A 5,000-nucleotide genomic window follows, 5' to 3' on the forward strand; every position below is an offset into this window, starting at 1 on the left:
TTGTTCTGGCTTCCTTCAATGCTGGTTTTGAGATGTATAAGAGATGTAGGTCAATAAGAAACCAATTCCTACAGCCACACCACCCTGAACAAGCCCAATCTCGTCTGATCTTGGAAGCTAAGCAGGGCCAGGCCTAGTTAGTACTTGGATGCGAGACCACCAGGGAATACCAGGTGCTGTAGGCCTTTTTTTTTTCTGTCTTGTTCCGGCTTCCTTCAATGCTGGTTTTGAGATGTATAAGAGATGTAGGTCAATAGGAAAACAATACTTACAGCCACACCACCCTGAACAAGCCCACTCTCGTCTGATCTTGGAAGCTAAGCAGGGCCGGGCCTGGTTAGTACTTGAATGGGAGACCACCTGCAAATACCAGGTGCTGTAGGCCTTTTTTTTTCTCTCTTGTTCCTGCTTCCTTCAATGCTGGTTTTCAGATGTATAAGAGATGTAGGTCATTAGGAATCCAATACCTACAGCCACACCACCCTGAACAAGCCCAATCTTGTCTGATCTTGGAAGCTAAGCAGGGCCGGGCCTGGTTAGTACTTGGATGGGAGACCACCTGCAAATACCAGGTGCTGTAGGCCTTTTTTTTCCTCTCTTGTTCCTGCTTCCTTCAATGCTGGTTTTCAGATGTATAAGAGATGTAGCTCATTAGTAATCCAATACCTACAGCCACACCACCCTAAAAAAAGCACAATCTCGTCTGATCTTGGAAGTTAAGCAGGGCCAGACCTGGTTAGTACTTGGATGGGAGACCACCTGGCAATACCAGGTGCTGTAGGCCATTTCTTTTTCTTGCTTGTTCCGGCTTCCTTCAATGCTGATTTTTAGATGTATAAGAGATGTAGATCATTAGGAAACCAATATCTACAGCCAATCCACCTTGAACAAGCACAATCTCGTCTGATCTTGGAAGCTAAGCAGGGCTGGGCATGGTAAGTGCTTGGATGGGAGACCTCCTGGAAATACCAGGTGCTGTAGGGCTTCTTTTTTTCCCCTCTTGTTCCGGATTCCTTCAATGCTGGTTTTCAGAAGTATAAGAGATGTATTTCATTAGGTAACCGATATCTACAGCCACAGCACCCTGAACACGCACAATCTCGTCTGATCTTGGAAGCTAAGCAGGGCCAGGACTAGTTAGTACTTGGATGCGAGACCACCAGGGAATACCAGGTGCTGTAGGCCTTTTTTTTTTCTGTCTTGTTCCGGCTTCCTTGAATACTGGTTTTGAGATGTATAAGAGATGTAGGTCAATAGGAAAACAATACTTACAGCCACACCACCCTGAACAAGCCCAATCTCGTCTGATCTTGGAAGCTAAGTAGGGCCGCGCCTGGTTAGTTTTTGGATGGGAGACCACCTGCAAATACCAGGTGCTGTAGGCCTTTTTTTTTCTCTCTTGTTCCTGCTTCCTTCAATGCTGGTTTTCAGATGTATAAGAGATGTAGGTCATTAGGAATCCAATACCTACAGTCACACCACCCTGAACAAGCATAATCTCGTCTGATCTTGGAAGCTAAGCAGGGCCAGGCCTGGTTAGTACTTGGATGGGAGACCACCTGGGAATACCAGGTGCTGTAGGCCTTTTTTTCTTCTCTCTTGTTCCGGCTTCCTTCAATGCTGGTTTCTAGATGTATAAGAGATGTAGGTCAATAAGAAAACAATACCTACAGCCACACCACCCTGAACAAGCCCAATCTCATCTGATCTTGGAAGCTAAGCAGGGCCGGGCCTGGTTAGTACTTGGATCAGAGACCACCTGGGAATACCAGGTGCTGTAGGCCTTTTTTTTTCTCTCTTATTCCGGCTTCCTTCAATGCTGGTTTTGAGATGTATAAGAGATGTAGGTCAATACAAAACAATACCTACAGCTACACCACACTGAAAAAGCCCAATCTCGTCTGATCTTGGAAGCTAAGCAGTGCTGGGCCTGGTTAGTACTTGGATGGGAGACCACCTGGGAATACCAGGTGCTGTAGGCTTTTTTTTTTATCTCTCTTGTTCCGGCTTCCTTCAATGCTGGTTTTGAGATTATAAGAGATGTAGGTCATTAGGAAACCAATACCTACACTCACACCACCCTGAAAAAGCCCAATCTCATCTAATCTTGGAATCTAAGCAGTGCCGGACCTGGTTAGTACTTGGATGGGAGACCACCTGGGAACACCAGGTGCTGTAGGCCTTTTTTTCTCTCTCTTGTTCCGGCTTCCTTCAATGCTGGTTTTGAGATGTATAAGAGATGTAGGTCATTAAGAAACCAATATCTACAGCCACACCGCTTGAGCACTCACAATCTCGTCTGATCTTGGAAGCTAAGCAGAGCCGGGCCTGGTTAGTACTTGGATGGGAGACCACCTGGGAATACCAGGTGCTGTAGGCCATTTTTTTTTCTCTCTTGTTTCAGCTTCCTTCAATGCTGGTTTTGAGATTATAAGAGATGTAGGTCAATAGGAAACCAATACCTACAGCCACACCACCCTGAACAAGCCCAATCTTTTCTGATCTTGGAAACTAAGCAGTGTCGGGCCTGGTTAGTGCTTGGATGGGAGACCACCTGGGAATACCAGGTGCTGTAGGCCTTTTTTTTTTTCTCTCTTTTTTTGGCTTCCTTCAATGCTGGTTTTGAGATGTATAAGGGATGTAGGTCATTAGAATACCAATACCTACAGCCACACCACCCTGAACAAGCCCAATCTCGTCTGATCTTGGAAGCTAAGCAGGGCCAGGGCTAGTTAGTACTTGGATGCGAGACCACCAGGGAATACCAGGTGCTGTAGGCCTTTTTTTTTTCTGTCTTGTTCCGGCTTCCTTCAATGCTGGTTTTGAGATGTATAAGAGATGTAGGTCAATAAGAAAACAATACCTACAGCCACACCACCCTGAACAAGCATAATCTCATCTGATTTTGGAAGCTAAGCAGGGCTGGGACTGGTTAGTACTTGGATGGGAGACCACCTGGGAATACCAGGTGCTGTAGGCCTTTTTTTTTTTTTCCTCTCTTGTTCCGGCTTCCTTCAATGCTGGTTTTGAGATATATAAGAGATGTAGTTCATTAGAATACCAATACCTACAGCCACACCACCCTGAACAAGCCCAATCTCGTCTGATCTTGGAAGCTAAGCAGGGCCAGGCCTGGTTAGTACTTGGATGGGAGACCACCTGAGAATACCAGGTGCTGTAGGCCTTTTTTTTTCTCTCTTGATCCTGCTTCCTTCAATGCTGGTTTTCAGATGTATAAGAGATGTAGCTCATTAGTAATCCAATACCTACAGCCACAGCACCCTAAAAAAAGCACAATCTCGTCTGATCTTGGAAGTTAAGCAGCGCCAGACCTGGTTAGTACTTGGATGGGAGACCACCTGGCAATACCAGGTGCTGTAGGCCATTTCTTTTTCTTTCTTGTTCCGGCTTCCTTCAATGCTGATTTTCAGATGTATAAGAGATGTAGATAATTAGGAAACCAATATCTACAGCCAATCCACCTTGAACAAGCACAATCTCGTCTGATCTGGGAAGCTAAGAAGGGCTGGGCCTGGTTAGTGCTTGGATGGGAGACCACCTGGAAATACCAGGTGCTGTAGGGCTTCTTTTTTTTCTCTCTTGTTCTGGCTTCCTTCAATGCTAGTTTTCAGATGTATAAGATATGTAGATCATTAGGAAACCAATACCTACAGCGACACCACACTAAAAAAAGCGCAATCTCATCTGATTTTGGAAGCTAAACAGGGTCAGACCTATTTAGTACTTGGATGGGAGACCACCTGGGAATACCAGGTGCTGTAGGCCTTTTTTTTTCTCTCTTGTTCCGGGTTCCTTCAATGCTGGTTTTGAGATGTATAAGAGATGTAGTTCATTAGGAACCCAATACCTACAGCCACACCACCCTGAATAAATCCAATCTCATCTGATCTTGGAAGCTAAGCAGGGCTTGGCCTGGTTATTATTTGGATAGGAGACCACATGGGAATACAAGGTGCTGTAGGCCTTTTTTTGTTCTCTCTTGTTCCGGCTTCCTTCAATGCTTGTTTTTAGATGTATAAGAGATGTAGGTCAATAGGAAACCAATACCTACAGCCACACATCTCTGAACAAGCCCAATCTCGTTTGACCTTGGAAGCTAAGCAGGGCCATACCTGGTTAGTACTTTGATGGGTGACCACCTGGGAATACCAGGTGCTGTAGGTCTTTTTTTTTTCTCTCTTGTTCCGGCTTCCTTCAATGCTGGTTTTGAGATGTATAAGAGATGTAGGTCAATAGGAAACCAATACCTACAGCCACTCCACCCTGAACAAGCATAATCTCGTCTGATCTTGGAAGCTAAGCAGGGCCAGGCCTGGTTAGTACTTGGATGGGAGACCACCTGGGAATACCAGGTGCTGTAGGCCTTTTTTTCTTCTCTCTTGTTCCGGCTTCCTTCAATGCTGGTTTCTAGATGTATAAGAGATGTAGGTCAATAAGAAAACAATACCTACAGCCACACCACCCTGAACAAGCCCAATCTCATCTGATCTTGGAAGCTAAGCAGGGCCGGGCCTGGTTAGTACTTGGATCAGAGACCACCTGGGAATACCAGTTGCTGTAGGCCTTTTTTTTTTCTCTCTTATTCCGGCTTCCTTCAATGCTGGTTTTGAGATGTATAAGAGATGTAGGTCAATATGAAAACAATACCTACAGCTACACCACACTGAACAAGCCCAATCTCGTCTGATCTTGGAAGCTAAGCAGTGCTGGGCCTGGTTAGTACTTGGATGGGATACCACCTGGGAATACCAGGTGCTGTAGGCTTTTTTTTTTATCTCTCTTGTTCCGGCTTCCTTCAATGCTGGTTTTGAGATTATAAGAGATGTAGGTCATTAGGAAACCAATACCTACACTCACACCACCCTGAAAAAGCCCAATCTCATCTAATCTTGGAATCTAAGCAGTGCCGGACCTGGTTAGTACTTGCATGGGAGACCACCTGGGAACACCAGGTGCTGTAGGCCTTTTTTTCTCTCTCT

General features: G+C 45.4%; 3 non-coding genes and 20 pseudogenes across 3 annotated transcripts; all 23 read left to right on the forward strand.

Annotated features, from left to right (window-relative positions):
• Positions 1-66: 66 nt before the first annotated feature.
• On the forward strand, positions 67-185 carry LOC142145774 (5S ribosomal RNA; annotated as a pseudogene).
• Positions 186-266: 81 nt separating this feature from the next.
• Positions 267-385, forward strand: LOC142145605 (5S ribosomal RNA; annotated as a pseudogene).
• An 80-nt stretch (positions 386-465) lies between these two features.
• On the forward strand, positions 466-584 carry LOC142145120 (5S ribosomal RNA; annotated as a pseudogene).
• Positions 585-664: 80 nt separating this feature from the next.
• LOC142146288 (5S ribosomal RNA) lies at positions 665-784 on the forward strand (annotated as a pseudogene).
• An 81-nt stretch (positions 785-865) lies between these two features.
• Positions 866-984, forward strand: LOC142146483 (5S ribosomal RNA; annotated as a pseudogene).
• Positions 985-1,066: 82 nt separating this feature from the next.
• LOC142146787 (5S ribosomal RNA) lies at positions 1,067-1,185 on the forward strand (annotated as a pseudogene).
• Positions 1,186-1,266: 81 nt separating this feature from the next.
• Positions 1,267-1,385, forward strand: LOC142146058 (5S ribosomal RNA; annotated as a pseudogene).
• Positions 1,386-1,465: 80 nt separating this feature from the next.
• LOC142145298 (5S ribosomal RNA) lies at positions 1,466-1,584 on the forward strand (annotated as a pseudogene).
• An 81-nt stretch (positions 1,585-1,665) lies between these two features.
• LOC142145140 (5S ribosomal RNA) lies at positions 1,666-1,784 on the forward strand (annotated as a pseudogene).
• A 79-nt stretch (positions 1,785-1,863) lies between these two features.
• LOC142147779 (5S ribosomal RNA) lies at positions 1,864-1,982 on the forward strand. Its single transcript, XR_012690823.1, has one exon. It is a non-coding gene; the product is annotated as a 5S ribosomal RNA (ribosomal RNA).
• Positions 1,983-2,063: 81 nt separating this feature from the next.
• On the forward strand, positions 2,064-2,182 carry LOC142145453 (5S ribosomal RNA; annotated as a pseudogene).
• An 80-nt stretch (positions 2,183-2,262) lies between these two features.
• Positions 2,263-2,380, forward strand: LOC142145576 (5S ribosomal RNA; annotated as a pseudogene).
• Positions 2,381-2,460: 80 nt separating this feature from the next.
• LOC142145516 (5S ribosomal RNA) lies at positions 2,461-2,579 on the forward strand (annotated as a pseudogene).
• Positions 2,580-2,661: 82 nt separating this feature from the next.
• Positions 2,662-2,780, forward strand: LOC142146321 (5S ribosomal RNA; annotated as a pseudogene).
• Positions 2,781-2,861: 81 nt separating this feature from the next.
• On the forward strand, positions 2,862-2,980 carry LOC142145488 (5S ribosomal RNA; annotated as a pseudogene).
• Positions 2,981-3,065: 85 nt separating this feature from the next.
• On the forward strand, positions 3,066-3,184 carry LOC142146829 (5S ribosomal RNA). The gene has a single exon (XR_012690018.1). It is a non-coding gene; the product is annotated as a 5S ribosomal RNA (ribosomal RNA).
• Positions 3,185-3,465: 281 nt separating this feature from the next.
• LOC142146661 (5S ribosomal RNA) lies at positions 3,466-3,584 on the forward strand (annotated as a pseudogene).
• Positions 3,585-3,866: 282 nt separating this feature from the next.
• LOC142146366 (5S ribosomal RNA) lies at positions 3,867-3,985 on the forward strand (annotated as a pseudogene).
• An 81-nt stretch (positions 3,986-4,066) lies between these two features.
• Positions 4,067-4,185, forward strand: LOC142145685 (5S ribosomal RNA; annotated as a pseudogene).
• An 81-nt stretch (positions 4,186-4,266) lies between these two features.
• Positions 4,267-4,385, forward strand: LOC142145438 (5S ribosomal RNA; annotated as a pseudogene).
• An 81-nt stretch (positions 4,386-4,466) lies between these two features.
• Positions 4,467-4,585, forward strand: LOC142145719 (5S ribosomal RNA; annotated as a pseudogene).
• An 81-nt stretch (positions 4,586-4,666) lies between these two features.
• On the forward strand, positions 4,667-4,785 carry LOC142146199 (5S ribosomal RNA). Its single transcript, XR_012689941.1, has one exon. It is a non-coding gene; the product is annotated as a 5S ribosomal RNA (ribosomal RNA).
• Positions 4,786-4,866: 81 nt separating this feature from the next.
• Positions 4,867-4,985, forward strand: LOC142145757 (5S ribosomal RNA; annotated as a pseudogene).
• Positions 4,986-5,000: the final 15 nt, after the last annotated feature.

Source organism: Mixophyes fleayi, chromosome 3, assembly GCF_038048845.1.
Source record: "Mixophyes fleayi isolate aMixFle1 chromosome 3, aMixFle1.hap1, whole genome shotgun sequence".
NCBI classification, from domain to species: Eukaryota; Metazoa; Chordata; class Amphibia; order Anura; family Limnodynastidae; genus Mixophyes; species Mixophyes fleayi.